General features: G+C 38.9%; 1 long non-coding RNA gene across 8 annotated transcripts in view; it reads right to left on the bottom strand.

Moving 5' to 3' along the window:
• Positions 1 to 26,053, bottom strand: part of LOC106521605 (uncharacterized) — a 170,447-nt gene extending 144,394 nt beyond the window's left edge. For 2 of the 8 annotated variants that reach the window (XR_001310688.1, XR_001310692.1), the window contains exons 1-2: positions 25,887 to 26,053; positions 24,036 to 24,389 (exon numbers count right to left, since the gene is read on the bottom strand). This is a non-coding gene — a long non-coding RNA (uncharacterized LOC106521605). The other 6 variants (XR_001310691.1, XR_001310685.1, XR_001310686.1 and 3 more) reach the window with 6 other exon arrangements.
• Between the last annotated feature and the right edge of the window lie 114 nt (positions 26,054 to 26,167).

The raw sequence follows: 26,167 nt of genomic DNA, 5'->3' as shown, positions 1-26,167 counted from the left end.
ATATATAATGTATTTTTAAAATGGCAGTTTTATTACATTTGGGTAAGTGTGCAGCACTATGTGGTCATCTGGAAAGTGTCAACTAAAAATTGTGGCCCCTTCCATCATTTAAGTTGCCCATCCCTGTACTAGGTATTATTGCTATACTGTATTCTTACATCAAACCACGTCAAAGACAGCCTTAGCTTTATGTATTAGCCCCAAGTCAGAGTGGATTACAGGGTAAATCGAAACAGAGAAATATACAGCAAGAACTGGGGAGAGTCACAGTTGTGATTAATGAAGTGCGAGTCTCAGCTGACCTCTGGGATCTGCTACAAGGCCATACAGAACTGGAGCTAAAGAGCCCTGAGGCAGCGGCCATGTTTGTGTGTGTTAATAGATGACTAAGAAAGAGAGTTGTGTGTGTGTGTGTTTACATGTGTGTGAATATGCATATCTTTCTGCGTGGATGTGTGTGTCTGTGAGTGCAACATGGCCTGGGGCTTTGACAGACGGACTCTAAACCATGTTACCCACACACCCCAGTGCCTCGCTTAATAGTGCATGAGATAGGAACATTTGGACTTCAAAATACCCCCCCACCCACCTCAGCCCCAACCACACACACACTCCTCTCTCTGTGGGAAACTGAGTTTTACGACCCCCTCGATTTGAGATAATGCTTCCAGTGGTTCGGACTGTTTCGAAAACAGAGGTGTCCCGATAGGTTGAATAGGAAATCTAATGTTAGCACAAACACGTAATATTAAATCTCACAATATAAACAGATCTCACACTGTGGACTGTAAAGCCATGCAACAAACAAATAAATGTACAGACATGTAAATAATCACAGATGTATGGGCAGATTTGTTGCACATGGATGCAAAGTGATGTAAACAATCTGGTGCAGACACAAGCAAAACAACGTGTCATGTTAAATGGGATATGTATATGTTTAAATAGATGCAAACAGCATCATCAAACGGTGCCATTAGTTGTGATAAACAACAAAAAAAGAAAAACAAGAAAACCCATTGCAAAATGTTAGAACCTAAACACTGCACTTTTCTCCTTCTTCTGTGCAAAGTAAAAATATTTGTGATCTTCCTGTTGACTTATTCATGAGCCTGACTGCAGCTTTGGAACGAGGCACCGAATCTAAAATCTTTTCAAAAAGTAATAAATCATGATCCTTTCTGTGCATGTAAGACGTGCAACTTCCGAGGCAGCAAATTCTCACTGAGATCAAATGACCAGACATGACTCTGACAGGCAGTGACAAAGGTATTCACAGGGGAAAAAAAGAAAAAACAGAGGAAGTGAGCAATCCTGCAAAATTAAAAGGGAGAGATCATCTAGTCATTCTTGGCATTCACAAGTACAGAATGAACAATGAACAGCAATGAACTGCAAAGCCTGAGAAAAAGAAATGTGATCATATTTGGAACACTGATACCCAAATGATAATGACAGTAGCATTTCTTGAAGGAACACGCACTGATTGCTGTCTTGCATGTCAGCATTTTAAACAAGATCTTGCATAGCATTGAATTCAGCAATGAAGATGACTATTAGCTACCATAATAATTTAACTTTATCTATAAAACTGACTGAGTTATTTCAATGTTTGTGCCTGCTAAGGTTGATTAGCTGGGGAAGCCCTTTTAAATTTAGTTGACTCCAAAACTTAATTGGTTGCTATTTATTGATTTATTTTATTAAAACCCATCCAGGGGTTCAGGAGATATTTTGCTAAAAGACAGGCACATGCAATTACGTGATTGTCCTTCTTTTAGAGGAAAAATAAGACAGAAAAACCAAAGCGTGTGTGTGTGTGTGTGTGGGGGGGGGGGGCAAAAAAGAAAAAAAATAACAGCTTGCCAACCAGAGTTAAAAGGAAATACTAAGCAGGACAAGCATCTCAACTGTGACAGAAGGACTCATTCAAGGATACTTTAAAAAAAGAGGAAACTTTGAAAGACTTGAATAAGGAGGATAAAAAAGACAATATGTAAGCGGAGGGAAGAGGGAAAAGTGTCAGCTTGGAACGATGAGAAGCAAATACACTGATGGAGAACGCAAAACTCTGCCAGGATTCAAACATTCTTGTTTAAGGGCACAGTCCAACAAGGAAAACAAAACTTCAGAAAACAAGGACAACTTGTCAATCCACCACTTTCTATTCATCCTTCACTCGGAGACTGTAAAACTGTCTGCAAATTCCCTGAAATAATTCAAATCGCCTGCCAACTTTAAGCCAGAGATTTAAACTATGATCATTTTCTACTGAGAAGTGACAAATTTGTAGTTGGATGTGGTGGCCATCTTGAATTGGCTTGACTGAAAACAAGCACTTGTACAGGTACATCAAATGACAAATGATTTGTGTCTGAAAGTTTATTAAAACTTGCTCAGTGTGATCCATCACATCAAACTGAGGATTACGTCAAATTTGGTCAAGATGACCTAACCACATTTTCAGGTTTGTGGCTTTTTAAGATAGATTTTGATACATGGATCATCCTGATATCATGAACAGCTCCAGAGCCATTATTTGTCTTCCTAATCAGGATAGCCCATTAATGTTTGGTCTGAATTCTATTTTTAGGATGTTCTATTGAGGAATTTTTGATGTCATTATGAAGAGGAAACCTCAAATCAGATTTTACAGCTGGAATGACAAAAAAACTTTGTTAGTACGCAGAGAAAACGTCAACAATCTGAAGCTTTCCTGCTCAAAATTATGTTTTTTTAGCTACAGCTTCAAAGAGCTTCTTTAAAATTATATTTCAGATATTTCATTTAAATGACCATTAGATGAGGTATTTATTCATCATTTTTGACAAAATGCAATTGTAGCCAACCCATGTGTCAAATTCAATGTCAGCTGTGCCGTGCCACAGCATTTTACGTGGCCCGCGAGAGCTTCAAAGACGCATTAAGAATTAACTAGATACCGCATAGCGGTAACATAATGACCCCCGCACGCACAAATGCACCAGAACACAGAAGTCTTTATTCCTAGTAAATGCCATGCTACTAGGTGCATCCCAAAATTGTAGTAGATTTGGGGGGGGGGGGGGGTGACCTGATGCATAGCCCTTCATCTGAGCTAAACAACAAAAGAAATCTGAAGCTCCTATGTTTAATAGTTTTTGATCATAACCACTTTTGTATGTCCAGATACCCCTTTTTCAGATAAATTGGGTGTCCAGAGAGGTGGAAGCACTGATTGGTGGGTCTGATGGATAGAGCTTCATCAGAACTAAACAACAAAATAAATTCGAAGCTCCTATGTTGAACAGTTTCTGATTTATAAGCATTTTTGCATTTCTGAGACCCCCTCTTTGAAAGGAGCCCCCTCCTCAAATATGGGGTGTATTGTAAAACCGTTGACTGGCGCAGTTTAGGTCGAACTCATCTACAGGCCTAACAAATTTCATGTTAATCGGTGCAGCCGTTTTTGTGCTACGGTTGACCAAAAATCTCTGACAAAAAAAACTGTACGAAAACAATATGACTCTAGCTTACGCTTCGCGTGCGGGGGTCATGATAATTAAGCCAGAATTGACCATAAACTACATCTCCCATAATGCATGTCAATTATTTTACTTATGAAATGATGGTGTCCCACCACCAGGCAGAGGTGCACAGGGCTGAAAAGTAGCAGTTGATGAGATTTGTTGGGTAAAATCTCCATTTTCCTGCATTTTTGCCAGCTACCTTTGCTGTGGCCCAGTTGTACTGATAAGTAAGATTTTCCCACTTATAAGTCGTAAATATTAACTGAAAAGCCTCTCCAGTGGGAATTCAGATTTCAAGATAGCAACTACTTATCACAACTCAATGAGTAAAATTCTCTTACTTTTTTTATTTAATTTTTTCCTGTACTGGATTTAATGACTGAGTAAGACTCAATTTGCACACCCCTCAGGTCATGAGTCTGCCATGACTGTTTTTTCCTGTAATTTATGTGTTTCTGCACAGTATCTTGCCTTTTTTTTTCATTTTATCCAATTTCATCTTGATAGCCATTACAGTAATGAGTATTCTTACTTTTATTTTGATCTACATTTGTTTTTTACTGTTACTGTCTTTAATTCTACTATTATTGCTCCAACTGATAATGTCACATAGCAATATACTGTTTCTGTGGATTGATGTATGTATCTGCTGCTGCTACAACACCTGAATTTCTCCGTGCAGAACAATAAAGGCTGTTTCTATTCTATTCGAGTATTTCTGTATTGTTTGTATCACATTTAGTCAGTCATCACCATAGTACATGTTAAAAAGCTGTTTCAATGCAGGAAATACCACACAGAGCTCAGTTATTGTTTGTTAGCTGGGCTAAGCTGTAGCAATGAGACAAGGACCATAACGTTTTGTGCTTAGTCAATGTTAAAAATAAAACGCTGAAATTAATCACAACTGGCCCTTTGAGGGCCACCATATGCTCATGCGGCCTTATGTGAAAATAAGTCTGACACATCAGTTTTAACCAAAACACTATACTGCCTATTTCTCCACATAACACTTTGGGACTTAATCATCAGTTCGATGTGATAGATCACCTGAGATATTTTGCTTACTGTACAAACACACGCCAAAAGGTGATAACCAGCACATTACTGTCATTGACAGACAGACCAGTTTACATGACACAACACTGTAAAATGTGACTGTAAGCAATTGTAGAATGTGTTGTATTGATATTTTTACAAGGATATTAGCAAGGAATGAACAAATTTCTGCTTACTGTGTCCTAGAAAAATCTTTGATAAAACAAAAACTCCATTCTCCCATCATATGAGATGATTTTTGGCTTTTAGAAGGTTCTGACAGAATATTTTTAGCCTCCTTGGATGCTCCAGGGACAGATGAATCAGCACAAAGTGACAGCGTATTATCAGTCCAAGACAGACTCTGGCTCCACCGAGACTAAAAAAATAAAATAAAATCTTAGAAACCTGTGTCTAAAAGTCTGAGAAAAATGCACCTTAAAGTAAATGCAAATTGGTACCTGAAGTTTTGCTAACATTTCAGCCTGGCATTGTTGCCTCTGTCAAATTTGCATTTCTGTCTACAATCATTTCTGTCACTGTGATGCTGAATGAACTGACGGTGAACTGAAAGGCGCGCGTGGGGGTGGGGTGGGGGGCTTTCGCTGTCAACTGTGGCAAAGAAGCATCTCACTGTGCGCCTCTGTGTGATAAGGAAAATCAAGAAGAAAATAAAATTAAGTCGAACGTGGAAAAAAAAAATCAGACTGAGAAGGAGACGGGAAATGAGGATGGAATAAATTAGTGCAAATAACAAACAGTGTGAAGTGCAGTAAAATGGGAGGAGGGAGGGCTGTAAAAAACAGAGTAAACATCTATTTACAAGTGTCTTTGTGTCTATGTGCTTTCATGTTGAAGATCTTTGTGTCTGAGTGGCCACAGTTGACTGTGTCAGCAACTTTCATTCCCCCACACGCACTGACACACACTGCTGGGAACATCAGAGAGCTTAGTGTGTGTCTGGTGAAACAGCTTTTGTCTATCTGCATGCAAACAACACACATACAGTAGGAAAAAAAAGAAGCTAACTCAGAAACATTGATATGCATAAAATGCTTTCCCTCTTGCACACATGCATAGTGTTGAGCCTGTGAATACATTATTTACTGAAAAGCTGAAAATGAGCCTAAACACTCCACAAAGAATCACTTAACAGGCAGTAAGACTTAGTTTTAAATATAATTTTGTCTGGTTCATCCTAGTTGCCAAAAGTGATTAAAGTTTATGAGAAATTTTAATGAATTTTAAAGCACCTTGGTGACCTTAATGAATTAAGCTGCATGTTATAATTTATTGTTTAACTTCAGATAAGTGTTTTCATAAAACAGTTTTGCAACGTGGCTGCAAATATGGGATCCTATTAAGTCGCTTCTGGTCAATTACACTACCAGTCAAAAGTTTGGACACACTGTCCTTCAATGTCCCTGTTCTTTCCCTCTTTTTCCTACATTGCAAATCAACACCAAAGTCACCCAGACCACGGAGGAACACATACAGTAAGGAATCATGTAACAAATCCTAAAGTGCCAAACCAACCAAAATATGCCCCAGATTCTAGACCACACAAAGCAGGCGCCCCTTGCTCTGACCACAGCTGTGCACACTCTTGCCATTTTTTGTAACTCTTTCAAGACTGTTGTAAAGCTGTTCCAGGTGATTACAGAACCTCATGAAAATGACTAAGAGAATGGCAAAAGTTGACACAGATGCAATATAATCAAAAGCAAAAACTCTGGTTCACCACCTTTAAATTCACTACATGGCTCCTTATTTGTTCCTTCATTGTCCAGATGACCTCAGCACCAACCCACAACACAGGAAAAGAAGAAAAGCATAAAAAACTGAATGAGAAAGTGTGTCCAAACCGTTGACTGGTAGTGTACTGTACACCAGTCAAGTTGGCCTCAAACTTTCAGAAATTAGGCTGGAAGTGTAGAAACACAGTAGGTGTATAAATAATGGCAAATAACTCTGTGGCTATGATGCACTAACACCTAAAATATGTGTTGATATCTCTCATTATTACGGAGCCCACCAAGGGTCAGTGGGAGAGAAAAAACAGCCACTGGAAATCTGTGCACACAGATTACTAAACTGTGTTCTCAGTTTCTGCAATCCATGCGCGCAGATTGCTTAGATCTGTCGAGAGGTTGGACGAATGATATGAAGCCTGCATCTGCAAGGTAAATTCAGTGGATCTGTTGTCATATATAAACTTAAGGCACTGCTGTGTTTTCAGCAGCATACTTATTAGCCACAGCATTTCCCTGAATGTTTCATCAAAATCCGAGGTGGTTATTACTTCTTTATTTTCATATTTTACAGGCAAATGATTCCTGAAACAGAGTTAGCCTCCTCTACCCTCCCGTCCCCGCTTCCGTTGTCTAGGAAAGAGAATAAACATCCGAGAACCGCTGGAGATGACCTCTGTGCAGTTTGCTGTCAAGAAATGTCACTGTGTGGCGAGCTTCATCTGCAGAATGATGACCCGATGGGAGCCGCGGCCCCGCTCGTACTCTGAAGTGTTTCAAACTTTATTCAGATGTTTCTGTGGTGTAATAAATGTTTTTGAAAGAGTAATAAACATTTCCTAAAAGTTCAACATAAATCTATTCAGTAATTTTGTGATATAACGCTGAGAAGGCATCTGGCTAACTTTAGCAAAACTTCCCCGTTGTCAGGAAAACCATAAACATCTGGTAACCACGGGCAGGAAGACTCAGAGTGGCTTCCTGTGATGATCTGATCAGAGCTGAAACAGCCTTTAGGAGACCCGGTACCAAAACTGCCTGATAGAGGAACAAAAACTGTACAAGTCAAATTTGAACCTTTTCTGTGCAGTACTTTGAGTTTAGTGAACAAAAAACGATCCCTTAAGCACTTTCTGAGCTGATGAACAACTTCAGTTCCCACAACCACCCGTGGTTACCGTCCAACCTCTCCAGATGTCAGAAATCCGTGCGCACGGATTGCCAAAACCGAGCGCACGGTTTAGTAATCTGTGTGCACAGATTGCAGAAACTGAGAGCACGGTTTAGTAATCCATGCGCACGGATTTCCAGCGGCTGTTTTTTTTTTCCACCCACTGACCCTTGGCGGGCTTCGTACATTATAAATCGTGTGGCTGCTTGTCCACGATCATCCGTCATCACTGCATTACAACAGTGGTATCTTGGTATAACCTGATATAATATTGCTAATGTGTTATTGATCTGGGACTCATGGTACCGCTGTGAACAATTATGCCAGTAAGTGGCACTGTTGTTTTGTGTAAGGCCTGCATTGATTCTGGTCGACGGTTCAAGATGGAGGCTGTCCATGCTTCGTGTGTTAACTAATGTTCTCCTTAAATAAAAATGTTCAGAGCGTTCCGGAACTGGAGAGCATGCTTCTTGGTGCTGACTATACTACAACAACCTTGAGCTGTGATGCCATCGTACCTTTACACATACCAATCAATTCAGCCCTGTGACTACCATCTGTTGCTATGCAAACTGAAGGTCTAGGACTCCATGAAGAAATGCATATCAACTGCTGTTTTTTATGCTAGACATTTAAATTAAAATCATCAGTGTTTAAAATTATGAAGTTGTTACCATTTTGGCCAAATTTTAAAAAATTATAATATTATGTACAATCTTGTGTGATACTGCATCTTGTCATGCTCTCATGTGTTGTAAATAACTCTCAGTTACTACCACAGCAAATTTTAGTTTGAATTAAAAAATTGACTACGTTATATCGGTATTTGTGTTGGCTAATGTCATTTAACTGTGGCCAACATTCTGAAATGGATTAACTCCAAAAGGTAATCAGTTGCACATGTACATTTGATGAATATATTTTGAAAGTTTCATTAAAATCCATTTAACAAACAAACAAACAAGGTTGTCTTAATTAGTTACAGTAATAAACAAAGAAATTGGGCAATAAGAATCACTTGGAGTATGTGTTGTAATGTCTCTGAGCTACAGCCACACCATTTTTTTTTGCCCAATACATATATAAATGTGTTTTCTTAAGTCAGTTGGCTGCATCAGCCAACTTTAACTGGGTTAACTTTAAGTTATTCAATTGCAGAGGTACATCAAGAGATTATTTATTGAAAGTAGTATCTGTCTAATGGCTTGTATTGGTGATAGCTTTGACTTCAATAGTTAATGACAACATTTTAAACAAAGATTCAGTGCAACGTAATAATGCTCAGATTCAGTTTAGTGTTTTTAAATACCAGTCATTGTGGCCATCTTGAATTTGTTTCACACAAATTAATCAGTTGGAGGTGTACATCCAATACTTATCCCAAATCAACACATCACTTATTAATTTCAAATAGCCATTTCCATTTAGGACTTTGAATATTTGAGACACAAGGATTGTTAAAATTTCAAGCAAAAACCTCACCGTTTATTGATTTTCCAGCTGGCCTGTAACAGTTCTCTGAAAGCGAACACTGCTCATCATTCAAAGCGTTGCAGGCTGACTGGCTAATACATTATTAAAACCCTGATTCATGCTTACTCAGCTCATTACTTGGATCTTTCCTCTCAACCTGAGAATACTCTGGTGCCCACATGTCATTCGGGTTTTCATGGTTAGCTCTATTAGGAGCAGTGGTTTTATGTCGAGATGAACATTGCCAAAGGCTGTTAAACAAACACTCAGAGAGGCTAGCTGTGTGTGTGTGTGAGATCATCGTAGTGCTTGTCAGAGAGTCAGACACACACACACACACTCAGTCTGACTCTTTATCTAATTTCTTTCAACAAAGACACTTAGAAATAGCATTGGTTTGACCTTGTGTACTTTTAACATGACACAGCACAGAACTGCTAACAGCAGACGCATGGTGATTAAAAACATAATAACCAGAGCAGGGCATGACACAGTCTTATTCATTTAGCTTCCCTCTGGAAATTATGTTACAATGAGACTGAGAAAACAACTAGCTTATACTACACCCTTAATCTTTTAAATTGTCGCTGAAAGCAGCTTAAATGTGGATTTTTTTATTTTACATCAACTACAACTGATACAACTGCTGCGTGTTATTGTGTTTTACAATAAACTAAACATGTATCCACCTGTGTTCCATCACACAGACGGTAGCCAACTTGGAACTAGTACATTGGTAAATTTGGGACAATCACTTGGGATTTTTCCACCTATTTTCTGGCACTCAGATTATGTGTCGCACTGGAGTGGAAAACAGGAAAAATAAATTGCATCAGAGTATACGCTCTCGCCGTAAGGCTAGATGGTTTTTATGCTCAGCAAATTGTGCATCTTAGAGGGCGTTCGTTCCCTATGCTGAGGCCAAGACCCCAATATTGGTCATAAAAAACAATTGAAGGTTGTGCTATCATCTTCAGTAATCAGTTTAAATTTAAATGACCCATAATTGTATATTTTTACAAAATCTGAGAAATAAAAAGAGAGAAAATTTGTGTTCCCAAACTGCTCTTGTTTAACTGGCTTAGAGATGTTTATAAGCTTCAATCTGAAGCAGTTGAAGTCAGTTTTCTTCCACAGTTATTTTAAATATCATTTTCTGGATGATATCTAAATCGTGCCTCATGTGAGCAAGTGCATGTTTGTCTCATTTGTTTGTATAGCCATTTTTCATTGTAAGGCTCAGTTCGGCTTGCCCCGGCTCCAGTCAGCCTGGCCTTTTGGAACTACCCTGGCCCTGGTTGTGTTTGCATTGAACAGAGAGCCACCTCGATGTGGGCGGGATCATAATATCAAACAAGCATAAATTGTTTTTTTCGTTTTGTTTTGTTTTGTTTTGTTTTTTTGCGACACAACAATCATGGACTACACCAAACTTGAAGGAAAGGTACAGAAGGCTGTACCGGGCCATCCATCTCTTTGACGTTCACAAACGTCACATCTCTACTCCAAAAAGAGAGTCGTCAGTTTGATTCCAGTACAGTCACATGTATAAGTATCCCTGGAATAGACATTGAACCCCTCATTGCCTGTAATATGTGCCTCATTGGTGTACAAACGAAACTTGAAGCGCTGATTAGTCTCTATCGAATGATTTACTCAGATTAGCTTTGTAAACACAAGTGCTGTATGAATGTGTGCGGATGGGCAACTGAGAGCACAGTTTGTGTCGTGAAGTGCTTTGAGATGCCTAGCTGCCTAAAAGGGTGGTTTAAAAGTACAATCCATTTATCATCTATCTAACTACATCAGTTAAGTTGATCATAACCTTTCCACAAAACCACCCTTCAAAACATTTGAATTGTTCCTTTAAGCTTAATGCGTTCTCAACTTTGTTTTGACTGTCGGCATAGACATGTTATTTCTCATTACTTTCCGTGTGGCAGAAGGATTTCCTGGAAGGGAATGAGGAAAGGTGACAAGTATTTATAGAATATGTTTTAAGTCGAATAAGACAGAAAGAAGCTTCTACCTGTCGTGTCACATTTCCTTCTCTCTCTGAATTATTCATAAACTAGGGGGATAAACAGTGCTATATTTTGCAGTGTAAGCAGTTTTAAGTGTAAAAACCGAAAAGTTGTAAAGGTAACCTTTAATACCTGCAAAGGCTTATGTTACTTCAAAAACTGATAGCAGAGCAGCTGTCCTCTCACTCTGAAAGGCTTCATATATATGTACAAGATGTGCATTAATAATAACCGTGTATGGAGAAGAGCAGCGACCTACCATAACAGACTCTTTAATGTAGCTTTGTAGTGTTCTTTGGTGACCTTGAAAAAACGTGTATTTTTAATCCAAGCCAGGATTTCCTTACTGATAATGCCTAAACCACAAAAATTCCAAACGTTAAGGCCAACAAAACAGTAGCGAAATTTACCAGAAAAGTAGCTAAAGGCTAAAAATGAGCAAAATAGTGTCTAAAACTAGCACAAGAGTATTTGAAAAGCTAAACTGAAAACAGTAGCCAAAGCAACACATACCAACAAAACACCAGCTAAAAATTTAATTAGCAAAATAGTTGCTAAGACCTAAAAAATTAAGGAAACACGCTGAAACAAAATGAAGACCACACAATTTTTCAAGGATTTTGAAAAGACCCTAATGCAAGTCTGAGAAAAAAAATGTAAACAATAGAAAAACAATTCAAAAGCTAAAAAAAATCTAAGAAGTAATGTCCTGAAATATCTAATATTTTGATAAATGGCTGAAACAGTTGAAAGTTCGCTGACGATGTTAAGAGACCAAAAACGAACAGAAGAAACTATAAATCGGAAAACGAGAGTGAATGCTGACTCAGCATTCAGACAAAAAATGGTTTACTGAGTCTTTGTGATCTGATAACACAACAGTTAATCACAGCATTAAAACACACCATTACTGATGTCACTTCACGGCTCTGTGTATTTACCGTGCAAGCTGTTGTGTTTGTCCTCTGACACATGTGTGTGTGTGTGTGGGGGGGGGGGGGGGGGGTGTTTGGACCCTAAAATCACTGTGCTGTAATCTCCTAAACACCAGACAATAACAGATTTGTCTGTGATAAAATCCCAGTTTTTACACACGTCTGTGTTACTAACAGGAAGGTCTACTGTCACGTGTGTCTCTCATTGCGTACCCATCATAGTATTCCTCATGCGTGCCCTGTGTGTGTGTGTGTGTGTGTGTGTGTGTGTGTGTGTGTGTGTGTGTGTGTGTGTGTGTGGAAACGTCTGTTCAGGGCTTCCTGTTAGGCACTGAATNTGTGTGTGTGTGTGTGTGTGTGTGTGTGTGTGTGTGTGTGTGTGTGTGTGTGTGAGAGAGAGCAGATTTAGTTTTGATTAAACCCCAGTCTTTAGAGGGATTACTAGTCCATCCCCAGACAGCAACCTGCTGTGCATTTATGGAGGTAATAAGTTGATGTGTAATGGACAGATAGGCAAGCGGCTAAGGCTATTACTGGAAATTGTGTCCCTATATCTCTGCGTGTGATAGGATGAAAGAGGCGCAGAAAGTAATATCTTCAGAGGCTGTTAGACCTGCTGCGTCACCCTCCAACTGAATGTCGTTCTGTGAATTTTGATTTGGTGCATACCTTTATGTGCTTTCCCACTGATTTGTCATGCACTTGTGAGCAATTTGGTTTTGCCCTCCTAAAAACAGAAAGAAAAAAAAAACAGATCCCACAGGGCAAACATGCTGCAGGCACAATAATATGAGCAAACAACATGGCAGCAGAAAATAGTTATGAGTGAAAGAGGTCTTGAAGGAATGCCCTCTGCTTTTCATGCCAGCATTTTAGTTTACGGTCCTCTTATGTTGAGAAATGACTGGTGTGGCCTTTTTTTTTTTAATCTTGAAAACTGCTTTATGCACAATTTCAAGCAATATTATAAGATGACATCTTATGACTAAAACTTAGTTATGGCCACATCAAATTTTACCACAATATCTAAAAAATTGACTGGATTGTTGATATTTATGTGTTTGCCAATGTCGATTAGCTGTGATGTTAATAAATTGGGTTGACTGAAAGATAATGATTAAACCTTTATTTTAACAGGTAATTCAATTGAAAACCAATTCTCATTTACAATGACAATCTTGATGATACGGCAAGACAAGGCAAGACAAGACAAGACATAACAAAGATAAAGGTATAACTTTATCCTGAAACAAATTCACAAATAAGTTTGAAATGTACATCCAAGGGTTACTTTCTGAAACTTTTATTGAAATCCAGTCAGTTGTTTGTGAGGTATTTTGCTAACAGACAAACAAAGTTTGCTCCAGCAAAGTTTTTTTTTCGTATTATAAGGCCCGGCTCACAGCGCAAATGTTATTTTGTTTTATTTGTGACACAACAATAATGGACTACACCAAACTTGAAGGAAAGGTACTAAACTCTGTACCGGACCGTCCAGCGGTATGACGCTTAAGATGAGAAGTCAAGATGACAGAGGAAAGTAATGATCTCTGATGTTAGCTTGTTGCTACTGTTTGGTAGCTTTCAAATGGTTCAAATAAAATGACTCTAATCTGTGTGACGTAACTCCCCGGTCATCAATGTGCAACAGCAGCTAACGTTAAACTGGACCAGGCAAGTTGGCTGGATAGAACCATGAGTCACAAGGTTCCAGAAATCAGGGTGAAGCTCGGCCATAATGACTAATGCAATTGTGCTGAGCCCGGTTTTGAAGTCAGGCTGGCCCAGGTCAGGCCTCAAGTAATGCTAAAGTTTTCAGCAACTTGTCTCCATTTGTCGTTCAGCCCAGGTGTCCCCACTCAGCTTGTTAACAATAAAAACTCTCTGTCCTTTTCAGTTTGGCATTGTGCTTCATGCCTGTTCTGGGTCTCTTCAAGTTTCATGTTGTTGCTGTCACTCCAGTATTTATATATATATATATACTTTTTTTATTTCAGCTTCTTAAGTTCCTTATTACGGAGCCCGCGAGGGGACATGGGGGGATTTTTATTCTTTTGCGTTCCCATGCAATACTTTTGCGTTGCCTTACAATACTTGTGCGTTACCTCGCAATATCTTTGCATTACCTCGCAAAACATTTTGCATTCCCTCGCAAAATTGTTTTGCGTTCCCATGCAAAAGTTTGTTTTGTATATGAACTGATCTAAATCAGAATTTTATTTTGAAATATCCGGTTACCAAAACAGGATGTGTCGCCACAAGTTTGTGAAATTGACATTGATGTTGCATGGCTGCACTGTGTTAAAATATCGGCATATGACATACTTCTATGCATGGTTGTGTGATATATTCATTCTGAAGCTAAATCAAAGTAGTAGGCTAACTCGCTAATGGTGAACACGTGAATATGTTAATAAACCGGCAGGCACAACAGTGATAAACAACTTTTGTGAGGGAACGCAAAAGGTATTACGAGGTAACGCAATACTATTGCATGGGAACGCAAAAAAATAAATCTCCCATGTCCCCTCGCGGGCTCCTATTATGCCTATGTGCATTGGGTCTAATTTTTCTCTAACTCATAACTTCTGCATCTCAAAGTGGTACAAATAAAAACTTGTTTACTCATGCTTCCTTCCACACCCTGATAATAAGACGGTTATTATTCACGTAGAGAAGAGTCGAAACCTTAAGAACTGTCTGATTTATTATTTTTTAATCAAGGAGATATTTTTCAATCAAGTTCTTGTTTCATAAATTGTCATTGCCTGTCTGTTAGCAAAACATATTTTTGAACAACTGGATGGACTTTAATGCAACTTTTAGGAAATAACTAGACTGGCCCTTGCCTTCCAATGCAGCTCCGCTAGTTTCCCTTCACTGCTCCGTCTGGGACTTCTCCCATGGAGATGGATTTCGCTGGCAGATTTTTAGCCGGGCCAATCAGAGAAGAGAACGTCAATTTCCTGCGCAGTGTCTGCTAGTTATTTTAGCATACAGCAGTGGAGGAAGTGAAGGAAGCCAGTCCGTGTTGATAAGGCTTCCAAATCAAAATAAATTTGTCTGACAAAGCAACAGCAGCTCTCATTTACAGTCATCTCGTTCGGCTCGGTACTTCTCTCCTCTCAGTAGGGTTGTTTACAGCACACGCGATTTCCGGTTAGCTTCTTAGCTTAGCCTCCGTCACAGTGACATATGTCACAGCCAACTGAACTGATCCAATCATTTTAAACTTCAGCAGAGGCCACGCCTCCTCCAAGAAACGATTCTCTATGCATCAAGTCCAGACCCTAGTAAGAAGCAAAGTGAAGGACAGGGTCTGGTTTAAACCAGGCTAGGAAATAACCATTAGATGTGCATCTAAACTGATTACGTTTTGGACCTGACCCAACTCACCTTCGTTGTGACAATTAATTATTTGACCATAGATACCAGTCAATTTTGCAGATACCGAGTTAAAGATAGGTGTGTGAGTACCTGAGTGACACAACAAATACTCCATATGCTAATTGCTTAAAACATTTGCATCACTTGTGGGTATCAATCATGTTTGTTAGCGAAATATATCATGCATAACTGAATAAATTAGAAGGAACCTCTCAGAAAATCAGCATCAGAGAGCTAATTAACTTTTGTGGTCATTTTGATTGAGAAAACCTACCACAGCTAATTCTCTGTAGGTACCACAAAACTGCTATAGCTCAGTTAATTTTACAGATACTGAGTTAAAAATTGATGTGGTAGTAGCTGGAAGTTATTCACAACACATATTCTGAGCATGGCATTTTACAACATTGCACAGAAGCATGCTTAACGTAGTTGTCAAGGATCAACCAAAACTGTCACAACTCCTGAACTGAACATAATATTACTTTAAAACTCTGGCATGAAAGGTGTTGGGAAACATGCATTCCTACAGTTTTGTTTTTTCCCGTAATTTCCCTTTCTCTTTCAGCCCGCCCCCCTTGATCAAATTCTCCAACTTGTGCACAGTCATAGAGAAATAATTTACTACTCATCCTCGTCCTCATTATCCCACCCACCCCCACCACCCCCTGGGGGGCCTAGGTATTAGCATGCCGGCAGAGCATGTTAACTTATCTCGTGGCCACAGGCACCGAGTGGTAAAATTGAGCTTTGATAGTTTGCAACGGGATGACCACAGAATGCCTTCAGCTTAGAGAACTAGAGCTGTCGTCATGATTAGTAATGGTGGGCCTTAACGTTTTACTGCACTGTAATTCAGTGTGCTGTATCCACAGTGAAGCGTCCTGAATGACTCAATCTCGTGCACAATAGGACGATTAACCTAATTTCAGCGGGTGGGGAAAATGAAATAAGATTATTACTGCTGCCTATTTTGACAACTTGCTTATCGTAACCACAGCGAGAATTTTTTGATATTTGTGTGCAGGAAAATCTTTAAACATCCAGCTCAAATAAATGCCTTTGATCACCTGTGTGTGCATCAACTGGTGAAAAAAATATAGAGGAACTGGTACGTGTTGTTATTTTGTTGTTCAATGAAGAGGAAATAAAATATTTCCTCCACATAAATGGAATACAATTATTTATGTGAGGGGCTACATGGTGTAACACCCACAGGCTACATGCAGTGAGCGGTAAAAATAAACCTGATAGCTTTCCTGAGGGCCACCACAGGATGTCTGGGAGAATTAAGCTCATGGCAGTGATTAGACATGATGTTGGGTTTTAGTCTAATAAACTCTGCATAACATCAGTCCGGCTTGCAGACTTGTATGGAGTAATATAAATGTATAAAATTAATGCAGACCTATGTTTATTTGATTGAGCCAAAGGAGACTAAGGAGTGGACGTAATCAAATTATCCTGCAAGGAGACAAATTTTTATTCTATAAAGATATAAAAATGTAAGATAATTGTTGATTGGTGATCCTTTTTTTCCCACTTCAATTAATATTTTAACTTCTACAACAAACAACAGATTTTGATGATTTCCTAAGAAAATCTTCCCTATAGAAACAGCTTACTGAATGATCTTAGAGCTAACAGTTAATATAATCTGTGCAGAAATCAAAGTAGACTGCTGCTGTCTAAAACTTCAGCAGCTATACTATACATGTTTATGTAGATGTCAGTTTTACATTAAATTTTAAGTTTTCTAATTGTTTAAAAGTTAAAAGCTAGCTTTAGCATTTCTAATTCAACATGGGAGATTTTCAAATGAATTACTTTTTTATAGTAAAAATGTATATAAGTAAAACTGACTTAGGTGTAAAAATGCATAGAACAGCATTCTTTGAACCACTAATATATTTGAGATTGGAGTTGTTTTAATACATTTTGGTCTTAGGCTCTCCTTGACCAGCTGCAGTATTAGCTTGTCAATATGACAAACATTACTGTCAAGGAAAGGCTTATATAGGAATATACAAAAGTTTATCCTTTCAGACTCCTCTCCACATGGAATTGGTGGTTTAGAAACCCCAAGCTGTATTTGTAAATTTGCTCAAAATTACATTTTTGAATTTTTGTGTAGGCAATCAAAACGCAAACTTTTGAAAACAATGTCATAGCCTCACCTCTAAGCCTCTAATCCAGTGGTGTCCAAGTCAGCCCTTGAGGGTCGATGTCCTGCATGTTTTAGGTGCTGCTCTGGTTCAACACAGCTGAATCTGAGAAGTGCCTAATTAGTAGGCCTCTGCAAACCTTGATGGCATACTGAGGAGGCCTTCTAAATAAGCACTACTTAGGTTCAGCTGTGTTGAACCAGAGCAGCACCTAAAACATGCAGGACACCGGCCCTTGAGGACCGACTTTTGGACACCACTGATCTAATCTTACCTAAGATTCAAGGGAATTTTCTTTTCTTTTTTTTTTTCATTTTGCACTCAGTATGGAAGCTTTATGCTCTATGCCTTGTTTCCAGAGGTGCAACCAAATACCTTCATGTTTTCTTTAAAAATAAATGTGAAAGATGCTTTACATTTACTCAACTCATTTAAATGGAAACAGTTGACATAACTTAATTAAGTAAATCCAACAATTTGTTTTTTGAGTGTACTTTTACTTTCTCAATCATTGTGAGCAGTTTTTTCATTTTTACTTATGTACTTTTCTTATCAGTAAAATTATTTTTTACCAAAATCATTTTCTTTTAAGGTATTTATATACTTTTACTTTTTTAAGTACTTAAAATACCTCTGCTTCTTTCCTACTTTTAGTGTATTTTGGTGGCAGAGTTACAGCATCACATACAGGCCTGGCATAGTTACGATACTGCTTTGACTCATTTTCAGTGTTACGTGAATGAAAACCTTTTTTTCAAACAGTGCCATGTTTACAGGGATATTTTTAGAAACTACAAAATAAATGTTTTGAAAGAACTGCATTTTGTCGTGAACAGAACTTTAAACTCATACTCTCCATAACGTGGTTATTCAAAGAGCTATCTAGGTAAGATGTGTATTGTTTATAACTCTTCCACTGAACAACACTTTTAAAAGAAATGAACTATCCCTTTAATGTTGTTCTCAGTGGGCCTGATTTGCTCACTATGATGCTGCCAGTTAAAATAAAACAAGCTTACTTAAAGCAATCACATACCAAATGGTAGAAAAACTGATAATGGCATCACTGCTGAACGCTGTAATTAAGCTGCAGAGTAAAGCTTGTAAAACAGAGGAAGAAACCCTGTCAGGAGCTCAGCACTGACTGAAGCTTTATTAATTATTGTCAGACCTGACTTCTCTTTTGGTTTTAGATGTTATCACCTTTTAATTCATTGAAATGTGTGATTTGCGCAGTTTTACTTTTAGATAAACAACAAACTGTGATTTTTACTGCACCTGCTGAACGCCCATGACTCATCAGTACCTGCACTCTTTTCACTGACCCAGAACTGTCCCACCCATGTGTCACAATGTCAACTGACCTGGATTCCCACTGGTTTTGTCATTTCCTGCTTGTTACCAGTTTTGTGCTACAAAAGCAGCAGGAGGCAGGTGAACGTCACCTGCTGCTCAGAAACACACACAGTCAGTTTGGTTTTAGGATAACACATCAAAAGGTGCTCCTGTTAGAGGGAGACCAACTAATCAACTGGCTATTTGTTGTCATTAAAAAAAATGTATATGGCCATCACCCACACCTGAGAATATCTTAAAGAAGGGGATATATAGGTAGTGCAGTGATGCTCCACTTGTGCTTTATTTTTTTTCAACACACAACTGGTGTGTTGGTGGTGTGTTTGTTTTCATCATGCTAACCTCGTGCTGTATTGCCAGTGGGTCCAAACCAAAATCATTGCCTCGATGATGTCATCATTCGTGGTCAGCACATTTCAGATCAGGGAAGCACGATGGTTGTATGGAAATATATATATTATTTATATTGTATTATCTGTAATCTAGTTCTTCCAGTTAGCTGTTTGTTACACTCCTTGTATATATGTTTGTATATATGTGTCTTTTATTATTGTCACAATTACAGGTCAAACCACAAAAAGGCTTCATAAATTGGTCACTAGCTGTCCTGGTTTCTAAACATTGGCATTAGCCATGAAGACCTACCAACTAATCAGCCTCTAACCCTCATGTTCCATCAAATATACACTTTTAGTGTAAACGAAAGGATCATGAGCCTTTTTATAAGTCTTTTATTGAATCTGTTTTAACTTTTTCTATAGTTGCTTGGTTTGGAAATCTAAGTGTTCAAAACAAAAACTTCTTAAACAAAATTGTTATTGCAGCAAACAAGAGAATTGGGGTAACCCAATCCCCCCTTAATGATATTTTTATTTGTCGTATTGCTCAAAAAGCAAGGCTTATCCTACACTGCTCTAGCCTGGCCCTTACTTTCCTACGCAGCTCCGCTCAATTCTAGTTTCACTTCTCTGCTCCATCTGGGACTTCTCCCATAGAGAATAATTTCGCTGGCAGATTTTTAGCCGGGCCAATCAGAGAACAGAACGTCGATTTTCTGTGGAGTGTCTGCATGTAGTTTATTTTACCTGGGCCAATCAACAAACAGAAGGCTGAGTTTTGTATGACGTTGATGTTCTGTGCAGTGTCTGCTTGTTAGTTTAGCATACGGAAGTGGAGGAAGTGAATGAAGCCAGTCCGTGTTGATAAGGCTTCCGAATTAAAATAAATTTGTCTGACAAAGCAGCAGCAGCTCTCTTTTACAGTCGTCACATTCAGCTCTGTACTTTTCTCCTCTCAGTAGGGTTGTTTACAGCGCTCACGATTTCCGGTTAGCTTTTTAGCTTAGCCTCCTTCACAACAACACACACACTTCAGCAGAGGCCACGCCTCCAGCAAGAAATCGCTTCTCAATAGCAATGAGTCCAGACCCTCTGTACAAAGCAAAGTGAAGGACAAGGGCCTGGTTTTTACCAGGCTAACACTGCTCAGACCACGCTTTAAACACAGAATTCCAGCTTCTTCTCTCTGGCCAGAGGTTTAGGCTTCAAACGATTAAAAGTAACAGATGGAGGAACGCCTTTGTACCCACTGCAATCACATCTTTAAACTCGTACTTTTAAAATTTCTGAACTTGTAGTTTTAAATCTCATCTATAAATTTACAGATGGCTGCTTTTTGTGTTTGTGTCCTTTTAACATTGTCTAGGTTAGGACTCCCTGGCTGCAAAAACAGAGGTTTGGATTTTAGAGTAACAGATGTTTGAACTCCTTTGTACCCAGAGTAATCAGATATTGAAATTTTGAAATGTATAGTTTTAAATTTTATTTAAACCTTTATAAATCGCTGCTTGTACGCTTCGACATTGTCGTGTTTGTATGTTGGAAATGCCTGACTGCAAATCAAATTTCCCTCCTTGGGGGGGGGACAATAAACGTATTGAACTGAACTGAACTATTTGTTTTGTATTTTTTATTACATACCATAAGTATGTTTTTCATCTAACAATGCACGTTATATGATTTAGTAGATGCTGAATAGAAACCATTCACCCATTTTTGATACTCAGTTGATTCTTACAGCAGTCTTAGTCAAAGTCAACAGAGACAAAATAGACAAAACACTGTCCCTTAAAGTCTGAATTTTGTTTCTAGTTTTTTTAAAGTACATTAAAATGTGACATCCCAGCTGCTGTTGTTAATTTGTCTGCTAATTAAAAGCTTAAGCCATCATCTCTCCTAACTAATTCCTGCACACAGCTCACTTACAGTGATGAGACTCATTTCTCAGCAGACATGGCAGATTAGCGTCAGAGTCTTCAGCCGTGAGCCCCTCATCTCTGCCTCTGTGCTACAGACTGATGCATTATGAAAAAAAATGTGATGCTGCTGGACCATGTGGGCTGCCATGCACAAAAAGGACTGGGAGTGGGTGGAGCCTGGAGGCTGACAAGTACTGTAGTAAGTTCTCATTGGCTCTCAGTGACATCATTGATAAAGAGCTGCGAAGGAGAGCGAGAGGAATGAGTGAATCTCTCTCGCTCTTTCATGCTTGAAGTCCTGCAGGTTGAAAAAGCTGCTCACAATGATGTCATTTTATTTTTTTAGCTGTTCCATCAACGAACAAAATGTTTCCTGACTAAACATCATTCTGTGATCATCCTGAGGATGAGATCACTGCCCAAACTGCTGCAGTTATTAAACAAATTACGACATCACAGAACATTTATGAAATTATTCCACTTACATTTTAGTACTGCCACCTGAATAAAGGCCAACAACAGAACAACTAACCTCTTGCACTTGATTATATTATGTGAAACATAATTTGCATAACAAATTTTAAAACTGTTGTTGTTAACAAGTTTGCAAAAAATTCATTTTAACTAAACTATTGAGACTGTTCTGGCCTTTTTAAAGCTCAGACTGAATTTGATGTAGAAACAACTCTAAACCTTCCAAATGAGCTCTTATTATTATCTCAGTCATTTCTAATAAAAGTTATACACTAAAATGTAATCATTTTGTCTCCCTCTCTGCTATAGGAATCATGGTTTTATCTCAAATCACCTCAGAGCAGTGTGTGCACATCCAAGCTTCCATTGATTTCTATTATATTTGACTTCATTATCTGCTCTTCAAAATTGTAAATGTTTTGTTTTGTTGTGTTTATTTGGTCATATTTCCTGAATAAAACACTGTGGGAAAAATAAGATGTGTAACATCAGTTCTGCCACTTACAGTTCATGATTTTTTTTCAATTACCAACATTAGGGTTAGATGATATGACTGAAAAATATATCAAGATATAAGTGTTTCATATCAGTCGATACTGGTAATTATTGATTAGTTTTTGTTTTACCTATTTGAAATTAAGACCAGGAGAAAAAAAAGGCTGATTAGTGATGTAACCTAAACTCTTTTATCCACAATTTCCTCTCGAGCTGTTGCCTCATTTTCTCCTTTCACTCAGCGTTGTTCTTTTACGACCAATGGTGCACCAATACTAATGCAACTGTGCCATTCTCGCCCCTGCTTGTCAAGTTGGGGTCTCTGCAGAACGTGTTGTCCTGTGGGCGGAGACGGCCCAAATCGTCAAAGGCCGAGGTCTTGATGTGGGCGGAGATGGCCCAACTCGTGATTGACGGAGGTCTTGTTGTGGGCGGAGATGGCCCGAGACGTGATTGGTCGGATTGACAGTGTGGTTTGAGGCAGGTGGCAGCAGGGAGCAATGGCGGGGAGTAGCTTGGTCGAGTCGGGCAGGAAGTAACATGTTTTTTAAGATTAATTTTAGTCATAACTTGAGAAAGAAAATGCTAGCTGCACGAAATTTGAACGTCATACATGTGAAAGGATGTGTAACAATATGGCTTGGTTAAAACACCCTTTATCAGTCTGTAAAGAAATATTGATTTTTAGCTATCTTTTTACAGGCTGGTTATGGATGTTTTAACAAGCCATATTGTTACACATTCTTTCACATGTATGATGTTCGAATTTCATGCAGCTAGCACTTTCCTTTCTCAAGTTATGACTAAAATTAATCTTAAAAAACACGTTTCCTGCCTGACTCAACCAAGCTACTCCCCGCTGCCTCCAGCCTCCTCAAACCCCACCGTCAATCCGACCAGTCACGTCTTGGGCCATCTCCACCCACATCAAGACCTCCGCCAATCACGAGCAGGGACGTCTCCGCCCACAGGACAAAACCTACTGCAGAGACCCCTTCCTCCTGCATGTTGGCCCCACGCGTGGTTGTGGCCCTCCGAATTTTTGTGACTCTGCAAAGGCTGCACGCGCTGTGCACCATTCAAGTAGTTTGTTTGCCTGTCAAGCTTTTGTTCTCCTACTTACAACGTTTTTACAAGTTATAAAGTGTACTTCCACATGTCCTTTTGGAGAAATCTACAGCAATATAAGCGCAAAGTATAAATACCTCCACTGACGGTGAGGGTGCGCGTCTTAAAGCCTTTCCTCTATTTGCATACATCCCTCAGAATGCAGTGCGGTTCTGGATCAGAGTTTAATGAAATAATTGTTTTACTGGACATATGTTCTATTCATACAGATCATATTGTGACATATAGCATTATTGTTTTATCGCCCAGCCCTGACCAACTTATAGTTTTTGCCCATTGACTGATTATCTAATGCTTACTTTCTAGTCTGTTTCTGCCTGCTTGTCAGGGAGTGAGAGACAGGTGAGTGGTTAGCATGGTTACCCTAGTGCACCTCTAGCTACAGCTTTAAGTTTTATTTTGTTTTTGGTTTTTTCTACATGTCATCTACAATTTGGGAAAACATCATCATTTTTTCGTCTTAGATTATTAGAAAACCGAGTCTCAAGGTTCTCTAAGATACCTAAACAACTCGCTTTGTTTTCCTTGGAGTCAGTTTTTCTGTGTCGGTTGCTATTTAAATGTTTTTCATCATCTTCATTTCTAAGAAGCAACAATGATGAACTTAACGCAACAAGATTTTTTTGTAAGTGCAACCTTCATCGTTAAACAATCTCATAGGGGAAAAATGTATGCAAATTTGAAAATTCTGATATTTGTAATGTCTATATAGCAACTAGCTGGACAGAAACAACTCCTCATTCCCTTTTAGCTGATATAATAAAAAAGATGGACAGTGCGTGTGTGAGAGAGGGTTAAATGCTCAGACAGCTCTTCCGAGACCTGCAAACAAAAATCTGAACAAGCGCCACATCCCATTAAAAACTACTGACCTGTTGCTGAGAACAATCAGAAGCCAAACACCTCGAGGACGCCGGCCTGGAACGTGTCTCGCAGAAAGCTTGACTATGTATTGTTATAATCCTCAAAATTGTCTCCACAAGATTTTATATCCAAGCAAAACACAATCCGACTGGAGCTGCTGTTGCTGAAGTCTAAATCCTCCTGCGAAAAGTCTTTACCTTCTCCCCGAAAAGAAGCTGCACCATCTCTTAATCCTCGTCTCCGTCTTAAAAGTTGCTCGTCAGTCAGCTCCGTACCTTTTCGGTGTGATTTCTGCATTTTTTTTTCTTTAGGTTTCTTCACTTTTAACTGGAGGAGAAGCTTATTCTGTTAAGAAATCCCATCTGAGGACACAGACATGACAGGGAAATCAAATAAAAGACAGATTAGGAGCAAAGTTGTTGCCACAGCAAATTCACTTAGAATTAAACTGATTCAAAATAAATACAGTGTATATATGTAAAAAAAGAAATTACAGAAAATCCTAAACGTTCAGTGGATTTGACGAAGACTTCAGACATAAGTTACGTAAAAGTTAAGCTTATTTGAGTGTGAAGTTTTAAAGACAATCAGAAACAAAACAAAAGCAAAAAAAACTTTTTTTCTGAGAAAATCTGCAAAAATCTGGATTTATTTGAAGATAAATTCAGAATCTTGAATTGTTTGTTTTTATGTTCTGAAACTTTGCATTAGAATGCATGAAAATGCATTAGTTATTTGATCACCCTTTCATAAGAGCCAAATACATGCTTTTAAATAATTTCAGCTGAATTTGTTGTATTTGAACCATTTAAATAAATCAAGTAAAAGTCGAGTTTTTGAGCAAAGAATTCTTGAGATGCTATTGCACTCTGGGTTCAACAAAGAAAGAAAATCAACACTAATAAAACGCTTTAATAAATGTCAGCTTTACACGAAGTAAGGTTGAAAATAAATGAATCAAATTCAATCAGATTTTTTAAAAAAATAAAACATTTCCTGGTGGGTTTGCGCTCCTTTCTGACGCTCTTCTTTGTATGGTCTGAGAACAAAGGAGCCTTTACAGAAACAAAGACGCTGCAGCGACTTTTACCTGTTGATTTGTTTCCAACAACTTTCCTAAACGTGTTCAAGACGCACCTATTTTTATTTTGGGATTAATCACATCTCTTTGCTTTCATCTCGGACTCCTTATTCGTTCTCGGGGGGGAATAAAATAATAAAAAAAGAAGAAAAAAGTTGCATTGTGCGCCATGGCTTTGTCTCCTTTCTGGAGAGTTTACACCTGATTGCATTGTGCTGAATTCCCCCCGGTGCGCTGGCAAACTTGGCAAAACAACCAACACAAAGTTTTGAATGACCAAACAGAAAAAAGAAACTGTTTAAGCGATCAGAACTAATGATTTCGTCTTGTTTTCTGCTGCTCCTGTGCGTTCAGAAAAACGTCCTTTATCTCCACAAACTTCTGACAGGCTTTGTCTTGTGTGTCGCAACATCTCCCAGGAGACACGCATTTAAAAAAAATAAACTCACAATCTCCTCCATTAAAGCTCAGAGGCAGTCCAACCTAAAGAGGACAAGTTTGTTGCTGCGTCTCTGAGCATCCCGACAAGTTTAGTCTCCTCAAAGCGCCCCGCGTCAAACAAAGGAAAGGGGGGAACCGCTCCTCTCCCTCTCCCTCTCTCCGCTCTTCCTCCTGCTTTGTGCTTCAACTTTGGAGCGCTGACGCACCAACTAAAAGACGCAACTTTTTTTTTTTTTAGCAGAAATCCCGCTGGAAAGAATGAGAAGGGGGGAAAAAAAGTCCCTCCAGAGCTGAGGGAAAACAAAACACAAGCATCCCGCTCGGAGGAGAAACTCACCTGCATGGAGGGGTGTGGGGGGGCTTCTGGGCTGTGCGCTCCCGTGTGTCGCTGATGAAAACAAAAAAAGAAACAACAACAACAACAACAAAAGTTTGAGAGGGCACATCAAGCTTTGTGTTGTGGAGTCCCCCTTTGTCTACACGTGTGATAGATGGATGGGGCTCCTTTTGGCCGCGCCTTGTTCATTTCTCTGAAGAGTCCCGCCCTCTCAAAGTCAACCAACTCCAACAGTGTCGGACTGGGGACACACGGCTTTGGAGTAATGGAGACTATTAGTT

This window comes from Austrofundulus limnaeus, unplaced genomic scaffold (genome assembly GCF_001266775.1).
Source record: "Austrofundulus limnaeus strain Quisiro unplaced genomic scaffold, Austrofundulus_limnaeus-1.0 Scaffold112, whole genome shotgun sequence".
Lineage (NCBI taxonomy): Eukaryota > Metazoa > Chordata > Actinopteri > Cyprinodontiformes > Rivulidae > Austrofundulus > Austrofundulus limnaeus.
The sequence above is the reverse complement of the archived record's forward strand: the minus strand, read 5'-3'. Positions and strand labels throughout refer to the sequence as shown.